We start from the raw sequence: 16,204 nt of genomic DNA on the forward strand, positions 1-16,204 counted from the left end.
GTCACATGTTCATTACGTATGCCAACTGAAGCACAACCCATAATTCTCAGAATATACCCTTCCTACTTTTTTAGTGTTAATATGTCTGTTCTTTTGTAAATTGATGGTGATAGTACAGTAGTAGTTCTGAATTTTTGTTGGTTTGCTTCTTCTAATATGCTTCCACGGCAAAGAGCAGTTAGGCTGGTGATACCATATTGTTCACGGTCCCACTCCTTTAATTAAATTTAAATTTTATACCATTCTGTGAAATCCAAGACTAGTGTCTTTTTCAAGGAGCGATATAGAAAGTGAGTGAAAGTGTCTCCAAACTCTTTGTGACAGAATTCACACTGGATAATAGTAAAATAGAACATATCCTGCTAAACTGAGTAATACAAAGCTTCAACAATTTCACCATGTGGGGAAGTAACACCTACAAGATATCTGATTGCTAATTGGTGTTGGAAGATACTTTAACAGTTAATTAGTTATCCAAAAATCAGGATGGACACAAAATTTTACAGACAAGATTCTTCCAGGGAAGATGACCTGTCTACCATAATACTTCCGAAGATCCCACTGAACTCTCAATTGGAAACCAAAATTCAAGTTCTGGCTCTCATTTAAATCAATTCTCCATCATAATTATAACAAAATCCAAGCTCTGCTATAGCTTTCAAGATGCCTCTTCATCTGGATCCTACACTCTCCCTCCGTTTCTATTGTACAGGGACTTGTCCTTCTTCCAGTCCTTTGTGCCCACCAAGGGCCTTGGGTCCTTTGTGAAAACTGTTGCACCTGCTCAAAACTCTTTGCCCTTAACATTAGGGTCCTGTATTCACAGCTCCTCCTACACAACAAGAGGCTCCTGCCTTCCTGACCCCCCACAGAATGTATTCCCAAACATGCCAAATTCCAGTATCCTATTTTATTCTCTTTAAAGCCTTATCACTATCTGAAAATATCCTACTCATTTATTTGTTTGCTTGTTTATTGTCATTCACTTCCAGTATTATGTGAAATTCATAAGGCAAAATCTGTATCCACAAAACCTTTCACAATGTTTGGCCCCATAGTTGATGCTGAGGAAATACTCATTGAATGAATAAATGAATGAAAGAATGAACCATAACCAGCAGTAATTAAATATTTAATATGAATTATTTATTATAAAATAATGCATGTATGGGGAATATAATTTTCAAACAGCTCCTTCCCCCTATTCTACCCCAGGTTCCTTCCTTACAGGTAGCCACTTTTTAAGTTTTCTTTTTCCAGTTCTTATTTCAATTACCTTCATGGATGTAAATAATATGCTTATAACTGTATTTGTTGATTTTTTAACTTTAGGTAATGTCAGTTGATGCCCTGCTAAAAAGGATTAGAAATCACTTGCAATACCTCCTTCATTATTCCTGACCATTGTTTTTACTTGCATTTTTTATTTGTTTTTTTCTATTGACCATTTCCATAACTTTACACAATACATAAAAGCCTCAATTTTGTATTGTTTTAACTTCAGTGAGGAACTTCTGACTCTACATTACGTAAGAGGAAAAAAGTAGTATCTTTATACCTCCTTCCATAAAGATCTTCTTCATTGTGCCACCTCCCAATTTCTGTCAACTATTATCATTACTTTTATATTGTTAAGTTTTATAATATTTGCATGCTATGCTCTAGCCATGACCTTTTCCTTTCTTTGACCATCGGTTGACTTGAAAAATCAAAAGTAAATAAGTAGAATTAAAAATATTATGATAGTAACTATTATTCATTGTAACATCAGGCAATATGATTGGATCTAAGAGAAGGATAAATTTATCCTATATCACAAAACCTGTTCCACTTGAAGGAGAATGTTCCAAATAACAAGATTAAATGGATTGTTTCTAATTACATCCCATTAACCATGATTTGTTTTACTTTTCCTCATATTTAGACCTTGATTTTTTTTCTCTGACTTTTATTTGGGATTCATTATTTTTATTGACACATAAATATGTCAAACCACTAAGACATTCCAAAATGTTACACATTACACTTGTTGAAGGCTCTAAAATGTACCAATTTTGCTGCAGAATTGTCAGTATGAGAATTCTTTTATCGCAATCCTACTGTTGTTTTATATCTCCTATTTGTTTTCTGATTCTTTCTTTGTTTTGCTAGAGTATTTCTATAAGGAAGTTTTTTTAAGATGAGAAACATGGGAATAAGTTTTGAATGTATGTCTGGAAGTATAATTATTCTGCCCTCACAAGTTATTGATAACTGTACTCGTTATACACTTTTGGGTTCAAAATACTTTCCTGTCATAACGTTGAGGGCATGCCTTCATCCATTGTCTTCAAGCATTCCCAGAGTGTGTCCACAAGCCAAAGAGCTGTCTAACAGCAGACTGACTCTTCTTCCTTTGTCGGTGACCTATTTTTGATGTTGCTGCTTATTTCTTATGGAAGATTTTAGGATTTTCTCTTTTCCCTTGTGTTCAAAAATTGCATGAAGATGTGCCCAGTATGGGTTTTGTTGTTGTTTTTACCCCTTTCCTCCTGTTCTACACTCTGTGGACTCCTTTATTAAATTCTATAAACTCACCTTTCTTTAGCATTGGGGATTTTTCTGATACTCCTTTGATAATATTATTTTCTGCCCTTATTCTGATATATGACCTTTCTTTCCAAATATTTTGTTTTGACCTTCTAACTTCTGGATCCATCTTATGGAGCTCAACATTATCTCCTGTTTTCTCTCTTAGTGTCTTTTTGCTCTATGTTCCTGAGCTTTTCTCAATTTTTTTCTCCCAACCCTTTTCCTGAACTTTTTATTTAAGTAATAATATTTTTTTAAATTTGAAGGTATATTTCTTGGCCATTGAAGGCTTGCTTTCACTGCAACTGATTCTTTATTTTTTGCTTTATAGTAGATACAATATCTCCCTAAAGCTCTCTGAAGATTATTATTAAGACACTTTTAAAGTTAAGGAGATCATACCATACGTTGTCCAAACAGGGACACTTTTGACAGTGAAAGAGGTGTCATAATCTAGGAAAACATAAATCAAGACTGTCCCATGCAAATTATGAAGTATTAGCACCCTGCTGAAAGTACTTTCCAGTTTTTTGGTTACCTATTTTCTCTAAGTTACAAGTTCTGTTCATCCTTCCTGACACTGCTCCTTTGTGAAAGTGTTTTTTCTCAAAAGCCTAGAGAAACTTGCTTGTCTGTTTAAAATCTTTTAAAAAATACAAAGCACTGTGATTAGCTAGTACATGTAGGTTTTCTTTTCCATAATTGACCTTTCCCTTAAATAGGTGAAGTAACCACCAGCCCTGTGATCACAGGAGGTTCTTTGACCTGCAAGCTTCAACACAAGTACAGGAACAGTCAAAGGCCAAAAAATGGGGGCCTGCTCTGGAATTCAACCTCCACTCTGCAGGCCTAGGCCTTCAAAATAGATTACTGTTTCTTTAGAGATTGTTAACCTGAGTTAACACTGGGATCAATCAGTCCATGGGTTGTGGAGGGTTCTGGTTTGCTAATGCTTCCTTTATGCAAAATATCAGAAATGGATTCACTTTTATAAATGGGATTTATTAGATTACAAATTTACAGTCCTAAGACCAATAAAAGTGTCCAAACTAAGGCATCAACAAGAGGATAGCTTCGCTGAAAAATGGCCGATGGCATCCAGAATACTTCTGTCAGCTGGGAAGGAAGGTGGCTGGCATCTGCTGGTCCTTTGCTCCTGAGCTGCATTGCTTTCAGCTTCTGATTCCAGTGGCTTTCTCTCTAAGCATCTGGGAGTCCTCTCTTAGCTTCTCTGGGGTAACTCTGGGCTTCATCTCTTAGCTTAGCCTCTCCAAATGTCCTTCTGTCTGCATCTCCAAGTGTCAGCTCCCAAGCATGTCTCCAAAAGTCTCTCTCAGCTGCTCTGAGCTCCTTCTGTCTGTGAGCTCTCTTATAGGACTCCAGTGATTTAATTAAGACCCACTCTGAATGGGTGGAGTCCACACCTCCATGGAAATAATTCAGTTAGAGGTTTACCCTAATGAACAGATTAATCAGTCTGCCCCCACAAGATTGCAGAATATGGCTTTTCCGGAGGACATAATATATCCAAACTGGCACAGAGAGGATAACTCACAAAGAGTTCTTTAATCAATTCTCCCATTTCCTACCTCTTCTCCCACACCTGGCACCCTTGCTCTCAGTAGATGCTGTTTGGGGTCGTTTTGCTCTGGAAAACAAAATGATTCACACTTCAGCCATTTCTTGTGTGAGCTCTGGGCTGTAGCTCTCTTTGCTGTAATTTATCTACCACTACCAAACCAATCACCTTCTGTCTTCCTGAAATGTGCCCAACTCTTTGATCCACTGATGTCCACTTTTTCTTTATGACAATTTCAAAGGAAAAAGAATCAATATTTATACTTTGTCTAACATAATGAATGGAAAACTAGCCCTTAGCAAACATTCACCTAAAATATCTGCCATTTATTTACCAAGTAATTATTATGCACCAAGAACTATGCTATATAGGTAGGGATAATAAGATAAATAATACATGACACCTCCAAGTGCTCAAAATCGAATGACCAATTTATTTAACCACTCTGAATTTTGAGTCCTTAAATTTCAAATGAGGAGGTAGGACTAATCTATGAATCTATCATTATATGAATATTTTTAAATCAAGAACATTTAGGATGTTTCTCTGAGGTAATATTACATATATATTTTCAAATTTCTAGAACAATACAATTTCTTAAGTGCTTGGAATAATTTATTTGATTCTGATTTGCAACAAATACCAAAATATTTACTGAATTTCAGGTATATGCACAGATGAATATTATCAGACTGTGAAGTTTATTATAGGTGCCAAATATTCTAACTAATCAAGAACATTGAGCAAACACACTGGTGATTTTTAGACATATTCCTTTCAACAGCTAATTTCATATTCCACTTTTAAAAACCAAAACCTCCTTTTGAAGAGATTCCATGAACCATTTTGGAAGTAAGCAGGCTTACGACTGTGGTCTTGGGCATGATCAGGTCTTTCATAAAGGATCTCAAATAAGTGTTCTATCATCAATAGACAGAATATCTGAACAGAAGAGAAATAAGGAAACAGAGAACTTGAATAATATGATAAATGAACTAGACCTAACAAACATATATAGAACAATTCACTACCAAACAGCGCAATATACATTCTTCTCAAGTGCGCCTGGATTGTTCTCCAGGGTAAACCACATGTTGGGTCACAAAACAAGTCTCAGTAAATTTATAAAGATTGAAATCATATAAAGCATCTTCTTTGACCATAATGGAGTGAACCTGTAAGTCAATAACAGGCAGAGAACTGGAAAATCTACAAATATATCAAAGCTAAATAACACTTAAATAATTAATGGACGAAAGAAGAAATTTCAAGGGAAATCAGTAAATATATTGAGATGAATGAAAACAAGGACACAATATATCAAAACTTACGGGATGCAGCAAAGGCTGTGCTGAGAAGGAAATCTATAGCACTAAACACTACATTAAAATAAGATGTTCTGGGAAGCTGGCGCCGCGCGGCGCGGCGTGGGAGCCGCCAGTGGGGCGCGAGGCCCGCGGCTAAACCGGGATCTGCTCCGGGGGCGCGAGTCCACCCCCCTCCCCCCACCCCAGCCCCACCCCCACCCCACCGCCCGGCGCCATCCCCGAGCCGCTCCTGACCTGCGCCGGGAGGGGCCCGGGCGGCCGTAGGGGAAGGCGGAGTCCGCGGGGAAACGGAAACTGAGAGAGAGCTGCTCAGAGCCAGCCCGGCGGCGGCGACGAATAAATATCGTCAGAAGCAAAGCACAGAACTTAATTATCATGAATTGTTTAAAACACGGCCACCCTATGACTCGAGATTTACATTTCAAGTTAGAATAGGGGAGCTAGAATTTCCCGCAGCGGAAGGTAAATCAAAGAAGGAAGCCAAAAACGCTGCAGCCAAAGTAGTTTTGGATATACTCAATAAAGAAAACAAGGAGGTTAGTTCTTTATCACTGCCAACAACAGGCACTTCAGAGGGGGCATCTATTGGGAATTACATAGGCCTTATTAATAAGATTGCCCATAAGAAAAACCTGCCTGTGAATTATGAGCAATATGAAGCAAGGGAGTCTCGGTCCAAAAGATTTCATTGTAAATGCAAAACTGGGCAGAAAGAATTTGGTAATGCTTCAGGTGCTACTAAACAGAAATCAAAACAATTTGCGGCTAAACTTGCATATGATCAGATAATTTCAGAAGAAACCTCAGTGAAAGCTGATAACCTGGTCAGAAGAAACCTCAGTGAAAGCTGATAACCTGGTCTTCTCTGATTCTTTCTCGATAGTGTCCAGTGATTCAAGAGGCATCTCTTCAGGAATAAACGCGTCTTCTTCTGAATTACCGTCTGAAGATAACGTCTTAGAAAATACACCAGAGAGAAAGTGTAACAGTGACAGTGTAAACAATTTTTCTTCATCTTCTATGAACAGTCTCACAAATAATCAAAAGAAGGTAAAAAGAAATTTGGTACCTACATTTGATAAACCTGAGAGAGAAGCAAACAAATATACTAAGGGCCACAGGTTTCCCAAGGATTTTGAAGAAATAGAACCCATTGGCACAGGTGGACATGGCCAAGTTTTCAAAGCAAAACACAGAATTGATGAGAAGACTTATGCTATTAAACGTGTTAGGTATGATAATGAGAAGGTGGAGCATGAAGTAAAAGCATTGGCAAATCTTAATCATGTAAATATTGTTCACCGCCATAGTTGCTGGGATGGAATGGATTATGATCCTGAAAAAAGCATAAATAATTCAAGATCAATGACAAAGTGCCTTTTCATCCAAACGGAATTCTGTGATAAAGGGACGTTGAAATAACGGATTGAAAACAGAAGAGGTAAGAATTCAGAAAAAGATTTAGCTTTGCATTTCTTTGAACAAATGACAACAGGAGTGGCTTATATACATTTAAAACAGCTAATTCATAGAGACCTTAAGCCAAATAACATATTTTTGGTGGATTTTAAAAAAAATAAAGATTGGAGACTTTTGACTTGTAACATCCTTGAAAAATAATGAAAAGCAGACACGTGAGAGGGGAACTTGGCAATACATGAGCCCAGAACAGCTATCTTCAGAAGAATATGGAAATGAAGTGGACTTATTTGCTTTGGGGCTAAACTGGGGGGGGGGGGGTCGTGGACTGGCTCTGAAAGGGGGCTTTCTTTCTCTTTTTCTCTCTCTCAACCTGAGTAGCTCAGTGGAGAAAGCCCCAGCCATTTTCAGTTCACAGTGCTCTGACCCAGACAGAGGTGGAGTTAACAGAATAAGAGAGGCAAAGGAGTAATTCAAGTGCAGAAGATGACAACTTAGGGGGTGTATCTTCCCTAAGAGGAAGGAGGTACACCTCAGCTCTAGTGCCTATGCTCCCTTCAGAACTCAGACCCCAGGGCGTAGGGGGAAACAGTCAAAACAGAAACAACTGAAGCTGAGAATTAAAGGGGCCACAATGCTTTACACCAGTGGGGAGTGACAGGCTGACAGGTGCCACCTGCTGGGCAGGTTAGGAAAAGCACAGTGCCTAGAGGTCTCACAGGAAAGTCTGTCAATCTTCTAAGACACACCCTCAGGGAAACCTGACACTGAATATAGGCCACTTCTGAGAGCTGAGACTGTACTGGTCTGGGCAAATCTGATTGGGGTAATCATGGAAACCAGAAGCCTAGACAAGAGAAAACTACAAATCACACTGGGAAAAACAAAGATATGGCCCAGTCAAAAGAACAAACTTATACTTCAGTTGAGATACAGCTGAGATATTGTTTCACATTAATGAAACAATCAATTAAAGATTTTGAAATAAATATGCTAAATTCAAAAACTAAGTCAACAAATTTAGGGAAGATATGGCAAAAGACATGAAGAATATAAAGAAAACACTAGGTGAACATAAGATAGAAATTGAAAGTTTAAAAAACAACTGGCAGAATCTATGGAAATGAAAGGCACAACAGAAGAGATGAAAAACACAATGGAGACATACAAACAGCAAATTTCAAGAGGCAGAAGAAAACATTCAGGAACTAGAGAACAAGACACCTGAAATTCTACATACAAAAGAACCAATAGGGAAAAGACTGGAAAAATATGAGCAACATCTCAGGGAACTGAATGACAACATGAAGCACATGAATGTACATGTCATGAGTATCCTAGAAGGAGAAAAGAAAAGGGGCAAAAGCAATAATAGAGGAAATGATCAATGAAAATTTCCCATCTCTTATGAATAAGACATAAAATTACAGATCCAAGAAGCACAACTTACCCCAAACAGAATAGATCTGAATAGACCTATGCCAAGACACTTAATAATCATATTATCAAACATCAAAGACAAAGAGAGAATCCTGAAAGCAGCAAGAGAAAAGCGATCCATCACATACAAAGGAAGCTTGATAAGACTATGTGCGGATTTCTCAGTAGAAACCATGGAGGCAAGAAGGAAATGGTGTGATATATTTAAGATACAGAAAGAGAAAAACTGCTAACCAAGAATCCTGTATCTGGCAAAAGTGTCCTTAAACATGAGGGAGAGCTTAATGTATTCTCTGACAGACAATGAGAGAGTTTATGAACAAAATACCTGCTCTACAGGAAATACTAAAGGGAGAACTACAGACAGATAGAAAAAGACAGTAGTGAGAGGTTTGGAACACAATTTTAGGTGATGGTAGCACAGCAATGTAAGCATACTGAACAAAGATGACTGTGAGTATGGTTGAAAGAGGAAGTTTAGGGGTATGTGGGACACCAGAAGAAAGAGGGAAAATAAAGACTGGGACTGTATAACTAAGTGAAACCTAGAGTGGTCAACAATTGTGATAAAATGTATAAATGTTTTTACATGAGGGAGAACACATTAATGTCAACCTTGCAAGGTGTTAAAAATGGGGTGGTTTTGGGGGGAAAAAATACAATCAATGCAAACAAGAGATTATAGTTGGCAAAAACATTGTATTATGCTTCCTTTGATGTGGCAGGGGCAATATACCCAAGCTGGATGCCTGTGAGAGGGGGATATAAGGAGGGGTATGGGACTCTTGGCATTGGTGATGCTGTCTGACTCTTTTATTATACTTTATTTTAATTCTGCCTTTCCTTTTGTTGCTTTTTTAGCTTTCATCTTTTTTTCCTTTCTTTTCTTTTTCCTTTGTCTCTCCACCTTCTTTGACTTTTCCTTTTTCTTTGTATAAAAAATGGAAATGTCCTTATATAGATAGATATAGATAGTGGTGATGGTGGTAAATGCATAAATACATGGTTATGCAGGGTACCATCAATTGTTTACTTAGAATGGAATATATGGTGTGTGAAAAAAACCATCTTTATAAAAAACAGGTTGATGAGCAAATCTTGAAGGCATTATATTGAGTGAAATGTCAGACACAAAAGGGCAAATATTGTATGGTCTCACCAATATGAACTAATTATAATATGTAAACTCATAGACAAGAAATACAGGTTACCAGGATATAGAATGAGGCTAAGAATGGGGAGTGTTGCTTATTATGAGCAGAATGCTTAACCAGGTTGAACTTAAGTGTTTGGAAATGGACAGAGGTGATGGTAGCACATTATTGTGAGAATAACTAACAGCACTGAATGGTGTGTGAATGTGGTGGAAAAGGGACGCTTAGAATCACATTTGTCACCAGAAGGAAAGTTGGAGGTTAAAATATGAGAACATATAACACAGTAAATCTTGTGGTGGACAATGTCCATGATTAACTGTACAAATGTTAGAAGTCTCTTTCATTAACTAGAACAAATGTATGACACTATAACTAGAAGTCAATAATAAAGGGATATATAGGGGGAAATATACCTATTGCAAACTATGTACTACAGTTAGTAGCATTTTAACTTTCTTTCATCAACAGTAACAAATGTACTATATCAATACTATCAGTCAATAATGGAGGCGGTGGGTTAGGGTATGGGAGGATTTTAGTTTTCTTTTTTATTTTTATTTCTTTGCTGGAGTAATGAAAATTTTCTAAAAATTGAAAGAAAAATTAATTGTGGTGATTAAAGCACAACTATATAATGGTACCATGAACAACTGATTGTACACTTTGGATGATTATATGCTATGTGAACAATCTCATTAAAGTTGAATTTAAAATAAAGATGTTCTAGATGTTCTATCTATTGATAAGAGTGGTGTATTGAAGTCTCCACCTATTATTGTAGAGGTGTCTATTTCTTCCTTCAGTTTTGCTGGGATTTGCCTCATGTATTTTGGGGACCATAGTTAGGTGCATAAATATTTATGATTGTTATTTCTTCTTGGTAGATTGACCTTTTTATTAATATGTAGTGTCCTTATTTGTCTTTTATGACAGCTTTTGACTTAAGGTCTATTTTGTTCAATATTAGTATAGCTACCTTAGCTCTTTGTTTTGTTATTATTTGCATTGAATACCTTTTTCTATCCTTTCACTTTCAGTCTGTGTCTTTGGGTCACTTGTAAACAACATATAGCTGGATCATGGCTTTTTATCAATTCTGCCAACCTGTGCCTTTGGATAGGGAAGGTTAATCCATTAACATTCAGTGTTATTACTGTAAAGGCAGTACTTATTTCAGCCATTTTGTCCTTTGGATCAGTCCTCTGGGGAATGAGCCCTTTCTCATTTCTGTTTCTGTATATTTTTAAAATACTTTCTTTGTGGTTATCCTGGGATTTATACTAGAAAGCCTCCATCTTTAACCTACTAATTTGAAAAGATAGCACCTTAGCTTCAATAGCATACATGTTCTCTGCCCACATATCTGTTTCCCCCATTTACGTTGTTTTTGTCCCACTTTACCACTTTATATTTTGCATGTCCATTATCAGGAAATATGCCTTTCTCTTGTTCAATTGTGTTCTGATTCTCATGTGAATTAAAGAGTAAAGTTGTCTATTGGGTTTTACATTTACTCTTTTAGTTCCCCTACTGCAGATCTTCATTTCTTCACACTACTCCAAGCCACTCCCTCCTGTTTTTTCCTTTCAACCTGCAGAACACCCTTTAGTAAGTTTTACAGGGCAGATCTTTTGCTGACAAACTCTCTCAGTTTCTGCTTATCTGTGAATATTTAAAACCTTCCTTTAGTTTTGAATGATAGTTTTACTGGATAAGGAATTTGGGGCTGAAAGATATTCTCTTTCAGTACCTTAAATCTATCATACAACTGCATTCACACCTCTGTGGTTTCTGATGACAAATTGGCACTTAGTCTTATTGAGGATCCCTTATACATGATGAATCATTTTTCTCTTGGTCCAGTTTCAGAATTCTCTATCTTTGGCATTTGGCATTCTGATTATTATGTGTCTCAGAGTAGGTCAATTGGGATTTATTCTGTTTGGAGTACATGGAGCATCTTGGACATATATATTTATGTCTTTTATAAGAGTTGGGAAGTTTTTCATCATTTCCTAAAATATTCTTTCTGCTCCTTTATCATTCTCTTCTTCCAGGACATCCATAACAGGAATGCTTGCATGCTTCGTGCTGCCACTCAATTCCCTGAGATACCGCTCAGCTGTTTCTATTCTTTTCTCTATCCTGTTCTTCTGACTGTATAATTTTGATTGCCCCATCTTCTAGCGCACTGATTCTTTTTTCTGCCTGATTAAATCTGCTCCTGTATGCCTCTACTATATTTTTAGTCTCTACTATTGTGCCTTTTGTCCCCATAATTTTTGCTATGCTTCTTTCTATACTTTCAAATTCTTTTTAATGCTCACATATTGTCTTAATATCCTTTATCTCTTTATGCATATTTTCCTTCATCTTCTTGAGTTGATTTAGGAGATTTGTTTGAACATCTTTGGTTAGTTGTTCCAACTTCTGATTCTCCTCTGTATTTAATTTGTTCCCTTAGCTGAGCCATATTTTCCTGTTTCTTAGTATGGATTGTAATTTTTGCTGATGTCTAGGCATCTGATTATCTTGATGAGTTAACTCTGAAGGTCTGTTTCTCCTCTCTAGGGTTTTATTGTTGATTGGCTTTGTGTTAAGGCTCTTCTTTGACACTTGGTCTAAATTATTCTAGACCTTTATATAGTCTGTGTTTAACTGTTCAGATTTTATCCACTCTTCTCCATCTGATTCTTGCCCTGAATATGCAGTGCAATTTTTAAGATTGCACTTTTTGTGCAACAGTTTCACTTCCAGGAGAAAGCTCCCCCTCCTCTGTTTCTTCTCCAACAATCTTGATCTGTTCTGTTTATTTTTGTCCAGTCTTTTCTCCCCAGCTCCTATGATTGTTTAAATTCTCTCCCTCACTCAGTGCCCCATTTTTCTTACACTTTTCAGTTCTGTGACCCATCCACTCTTACAGCAGTTCAGTTTTGCCCCTCCCCCCTTTTTTCCTGTGAGGCTTTTCTGCCTCCAGTTTCTTCCCCATTAGGATATCCCACACCAGGGAGCCAGAAGGGATGAATCCAGAAAGTTGATTCATGTTAGAAAAGTCCATTTTGTCTTCTGGTATCCAGCCACTGAAAGCAGATTGGCTGAGGGCACAACATCCCCGGGGGGGGGGGGGTCTTTTGTAAGCAGCACTCCTCCACAGCTTGGACTTCACTCTGGATCTCTGCAGACTTAAGTCTCTGTGCCTGGATAAGCACAGAGTTCTAACTCACTGCTGAGTCACTCTACAGTCTCAGTCCATGGTGTGAGGGACCCAGGCTGAGCTGCCTCTGTGTAACTCCCAAGCTGCACAGGACAGAGTGAGCAGGAGGGGAACAGGAGCTGACCATGCCCAGGACAGAATTTTCCTACCTTAGATTTTTCTGTTTCTTTGATTCAGCATTTGTGGAGTCTTTCTCTAGTCTCTACCATCTCCAGAGTTCTATACTGTTGATTTTATGTATTTTATGACCTGTTACTTCTCTCAAGGGCACAACTGACAAATATAAAATTCCATTCTCTGCTTTAGCAGAAAGGCTTATCTGGTATCCTTCATTCAGAAACATTATATTACATTATAAAGGTAGATGGAATTGGCTCCTAAAATCAGTCTCTGCAGAAAAGTTATGTTAACCAATGTTTATGAAAGTAAATATTACTGGGTATTAAACAATCCATTTCAAAACGGTGGTTGCCCAGAAACTCCCAAAGCAATCATTCCAACTTCTCATTAAATATTCATGAAGGCCTAAGGAGAGGAAAATTCTTAACATCAATAACTAAAACTGAATGAAAACATAGTCCCTAAATTTGGGAGGAAATTTATTATAATGTATGTGGAGCCAGATTAAGAAAAATATGTGCAGTTTTCAGCTGCTTCTACTTTGGTCATGGAAGAGAGACCACAAGTGAGGACTGGGAGACGTGCATCATTTGTACCCAGAGCCAGAGACTTGGAGAATTTATCACAAAAAAAATGGGGCACCAACTCCCTCCCAACTCTCTGGATTCTCTAGTTCTGTGGGACAGAGCCCCTTTCTGCCCTCTTCTTCACCACTTTCCATTACAATCCTATTATCTGGAAACAGATTGACTGCTAACATTTGTGGAGCCCAAAGTAATAGTACAAATGGAGGGCTATGTGCCATTTTCCTGAATATTTAAAATTAAATCAAAGTTAAAAAAAAAAACCTCTTAAATGAGTCATATTTTCATTCCTTGACAAACATATCTTCATAATGACATAAAAGTTCAAGTTATAATTTAGAAATCTAGATTTCCTTATGGTTCTGCATTGATATGTGGCTGCACAGAAAGCCAGCTTCTGGCCCTCAGGCCCTCTTCTTTTCCCTCTTATTTCACCTCTTCCTGACCCATCCTTCCCACAAGATGTCTTTATATCTAAAGCCCGTCTTTATATCTAAGGTTATTCTACTTACCACACCCCCAAAAGCTATCCCTAGGGATGGATACACCAGCAGAATGGTCCAGGGCTCAGGATAGACCAGAGAACAGAACAGTCTGAAAGCTAAAGGTTGGTAGGAGACATTTGGAAAGGAATGTCTGGGGATCCAGGTGACCTGAATGTGTTCTGTAAGGAGGTTCATGGGGTATGGGTGGAGACTTCCCATTAGGTGCACAGACAGCCTTGCCTGTGGCTTTGGGTATGGCTAGAAAGAGGACTGAGTTGGACTCTCCAAAGTATGCAACCAAAGACAAAGATTTATTGCCCAGGTTTAAGAATGCTACCACTTGGAAGATACTCTAAATTGCAAGAAATACATAGGTAGACAATAAAGGAAAACTAGCAGTGAAGCAGTGCATTCTAAGGATTGCAGTGCCCACAGTTTAAGTACCATAAGGAGGAGCAGCAAAGAAGAATCTTAATAACACCCATTTTGGAATTCAATATTACACAGACATCAGTTCAGATTCCCAGGAAGAAGAAGAAGGAAAAATATTCAATAAACACTGCAGCAGAGGCACATTAGGTGAAATTCTCCTATCAATGGGGAATGGAAGGGGAGCTGTGCCCATAAACACAACTTCAAGTTGTATATTTAAGCAAAAGATTACTCTCTTATTCCAGTGGGCAGAATAGTAAGACCAAAGTCCGTGTGTATTTCATCTTAGTCAAGAATGCAAACAAAACAAAAAAGGGACTTATGGAAAAATTTTGCTGTAAGATAAAAGGAACTACATCTTGAAGGCTCAAAGGAAGAGCTTTAGACAATGTGCTATAGAAGAAATTATCTAAAACAAAGTGTTTGGAAATTGTCTGATATCCTGGAAAGAATAAAATCTATGTAAATTTGGAGTAGAAAATATGAAGAGAAAAATATTGAGATGAACAGTAGCAAAATGGGATGAAAAGGGAGATGAGTGTGATGAAGAATGATTTCAGGTGGTCTAAAATCAAAATATAAAAGCTAATCTACATTAGAGTCAGTCAAGAGTAAAATTAATATCTTGGGCAACTGAATCACTGAACATGAGAAGCTTGATAAGTTGACAGAACAAAACTGAAAAGGAATAAAAACATGATAATAAAATATTAGGTTATTCTACTAAATAAATTCTGTCACAAAATGGAAATTAGAGTTTATGTAAATGTTAAAAATAATAAAATACTAAAAATATATATGTTCCAGTTTGCTAATGCTGCCATTATCCAAAATACCAGAAATGGACTGGCTTTTAAAAGGGGGGGGTTATTTGTTTACAAAACTACAGTCTGAAGGCCATGAAAATGTCCAAATTAAGGCATCAACACAAGTATACCTTCACCGAAGGAAGGCCAATGGTGTCTGGGAAACCTGTTAGCTGGGAAGGCACGTGGCTAGTGTCTGCTGATCCCATGTTGTGTTCTAGCTCTTCTCTCAGCTCCATTGCATTCTTCAAAATGTTGCTCTTGAGGCATTTTGCCCTCTCTTAGCTTCTCTGTAGCAAACTCTGGGCTAGCATAAGTCTTCTTTCAATGTCCATCACCAAAAGTCTCTCTCAGTTGTTCTCCAAAATGTCACTCACAGCTGTTCTTCAAAATGTCAGTTTTAGCTGCTCTGAGATCTTTCTGTTTGTGAGCTCTTTATCGGGCTCCAGAGATTAAATCAAGACCCACCCCATATGGGTTGGGCCCATATCTCCATGAAAATAATCCAATCAAATGTTTCACTTACAGTTGATTGTGTCACATCTCCATGGAAACACTCAATCAAAGGATTCCAACCTAATCAACACTAACACATCTGTCCCCACAAGACTGCATCAAAGAACATGGTGTTTTGGGGGACATAATACATCCAAACCAGCACAAAATACTAGGAGGAAAATTCAGAGTATTACAATTATTTAACACAGTAAACAGAAAATAAATGAAGTAATAAGCTTTGAAAATAATAGAAGTTAGAGAATAACAAAATTTGCCTAAGAAAAACAGGAAAATAAATAACTAGTGATTAAATTTTTTAATTAATAATAAATTAAAAAGCAGATACAGAGTAAGGTAAATATAAAAATTCATGAACTGCTTCCTTTGAAAAACAAAAATGCAATATGAAAGATAGAAATCTGGCAAGATTATTACAAAAGAGAAGAAAAATGTATAAATGTATAATAATTAGATTAAAAATAAAATTAAGATAAAAACTACCATTTACAAAAAGCTTGCTGTGAGCCAGAATCTGTGCTGAATGATTTAATCCACTCTACTATTTTATGGG

General features: G+C 37.3%; 1 long non-coding RNA gene and 1 pseudogene across 1 annotated transcript; one reads left to right on the forward strand and one right to left on the reverse strand.

The window, feature by feature from the left end:
- Positions 1-3,893: 3,893 nt before the first annotated feature.
- Positions 3,894-5,623, reverse strand: LOC119508021. The gene is made up of 3 exons (XR_005211381.1): positions 5,482-5,623; positions 5,017-5,092; positions 3,894-4,219 (listed from the first exon to the last, which is right to left on the reverse strand). It is a non-coding gene; the product is annotated as an uncharacterized LOC119508021 (long non-coding RNA).
- A 157-nt stretch (positions 5,624-5,780) lies between these two features.
- On the forward strand, positions 5,781-11,562 carry LOC119507691 (annotated as a pseudogene).
- Positions 11,563-16,204: the final 4,642 nt, after the last annotated feature.

Source organism: Choloepus didactylus, chromosome 13 (genome assembly GCF_015220235.1).
Source record: "Choloepus didactylus isolate mChoDid1 chromosome 13, mChoDid1.pri, whole genome shotgun sequence".
Taxonomy (NCBI): domain Eukaryota; kingdom Metazoa; phylum Chordata; class Mammalia; order Pilosa; family Megalonychidae; genus Choloepus; species Choloepus didactylus.